Here is a 2,255-nt window from a genome sequence, read left to right as displayed (position 1 = left end):
AATATGGATTGAAGCTCAATATCAAGAAAACAAAGATTCTCACCACTGGGCCAATTGGCAGCATCAGTATGGATGGTGAAGAGATTGAAATAGTTAACAGTGTACTTTACTTGGTTCCGTAGTCAACACTCTTGGTAACAGCAACCAGGAAGTCAGGAGATGAATTGCATTGGGAAAGTCAGCTGTGAGGGTTCTCTCTAGAGTACTGAAGTGCAATGACGTCGGCCTGGAGACTAAGGTGTGCCTGATCCAGGCTATAGTCTTTGCAATTATGTGCTATGCATAGGAAAATTGGACAGTGAATAGGGATGATAGAAAGAGAATTGATGCCTTTGAGTTATGGTTCTGGAGTAGAGTGTTGAATATACCATGGACTGCTAGGAGTACAAACAGGTTTGTCCTGGAGAGGGTAAAGCCGGAATGTTCCCTGGAGTCAAAGATTCTGAAGCTTAATCTGACATACTTTGGGCATGTTGCAAGGAGGGACTGGTCCTTGGAGAGGGACATTATGTTTGGGAGAGTTGAGGGCCAGCATAGGAGAGGAAGACCCTGGATGAGAAGGCTCAATTCTGTGAGTGGAGGGATGGGAATTAATGTGTTTGAGACGGTGAGGTTTGCACAGGATAGAACAGCGGTTAAGGCTGTTGTACATAGAGTAGCTATGAGTCGCAAATGACTCAATGGCACATAACAACAACAACAATTGCATTCATTTATCTAGGAACTTTCATATAGGGATTTAATTTAGGAAATTCTTACAATTCTGACTCATGGTGACTGTTCTGGTCTATTTTTCCTGTGACTTTTCTGAAGCAGGACAACAGGCCCATTACTGCAAGCCTTTTTGAACTAGTGCTTAATAGGATGGATACTTGTTGTTTGGAAAGCTTCTTTAAAAATACTCATGAAAATAAGTTTTAAGTGTTTTTATAGCAAGCCATATATAAGTAGTTCTCGGGTTACTGAGTTCATACTTATCTCTGTCACTGAGTTTGTATGTAAATGGGAACAGTCAGGTACAGTTTGTATTTAACATCAATCAAATATTTTTCATGTATAATATAGACTATACCTTTCTATACAAGTGAAGGGTCAAACCAAAAAAAAGAAAGACCATCAAGAAGATGAATTGACACAGTGACTGCAGTAATGGATTCAAGTGTGTTAGAGATGCTGAGGATGGCACAGGACCGGAAAGTGTTCAGATCTATTGTTCATAGGTTGGCCATGAGTCATAGTTGTCTTGATATCACCTACCAATAGCAACGACATGCCTTTCTATGCCTAAAAAAAAAATCAAACACTTCTAAATACACTAAGCATCTTAAGCATAATGTTGTTGTTTTGTGCCATCGAGTCACTTGTGACTCATAGTGACCATTCTGAACCCTTCTCTATCCTGTGCCAACCTTATTTCCTCTGGCACACCTATCTCCATTTATGACGGGCACTGAATCAATCCATCTCATCAAGGGTCTTCCTCTTTAGCACTGTCTCTCCACCCTTCCAAGCATGATGTCCCTTCCCAAGGACTGGTCCCTCCTTGCAACATGCCTAAAGTATGTCAAACGAAGCTTCAGAATCCTTGCTTCCCAGGAGCAGCTTCGTTTCACCCTCTCCAGGATGAACTTATTTTACCTCCTGGCAGTCCATGGTATATTCAATACTCTTTTCCAGAAAATTGAGCTGTGGCTCAAAGGCACCAATTCTCCATCATCCTTACCATTGTCCAGCTGTGGGAAGCCAAATTTCAATTAAATATTAATGAAAAACCAAATGCTATATCAGGATATGAGGGAGGCTCAGATACAAACTGGAGTTCTCCCTGAAGCACCAAGGCAGGCCTTAAGCATTTACACAATTCTTGGATTGTATTTGTTAACCTCTTCCTCCTCAGTCAAGCGGAAAGGTTTCAACAGAAAGAGCTTAGCTTCATTTGCATAGAATTCTCTGTGATTTGCTCCCTGGCAATTTTCAATAAAGACACAGGAAAGCTGGGTTCAAACTGCTTGCCCCACCCCCACCCCTTTATCTCTGTTTACTTATACATTTTTGGTGTTTTTCTCATAATTAATATATGAGGAAACTGAAGGGGAATTTGCTCAGGGTAAATGCAACTTTCAGGAAAATTAAAGGTAGGATCATAAAGAAATCCTCAAACCCTGAATTTTGCTAGAAATTTAGAGGTAGAAGTTGTTGTTATGTGTCGTAGAGTTGTTTGCGACTCATAGCGACCCTATGTACAACAGCCCTAA

The sequence above is a fragment of the Elephantulus edwardii genome, unplaced genomic scaffold (genome assembly GCF_000299155.1).
Source record: "Elephantulus edwardii isolate Elephantulus edwardi_28Jun2011 unplaced genomic scaffold, EleEdw1.0 scaffold00221, whole genome shotgun sequence".
NCBI lineage: Eukaryota > Metazoa > Chordata > Mammalia > Macroscelidea > Macroscelididae > Elephantulus > Elephantulus edwardii.
Note: the sequence above shows the minus strand (reverse complement) of the source record.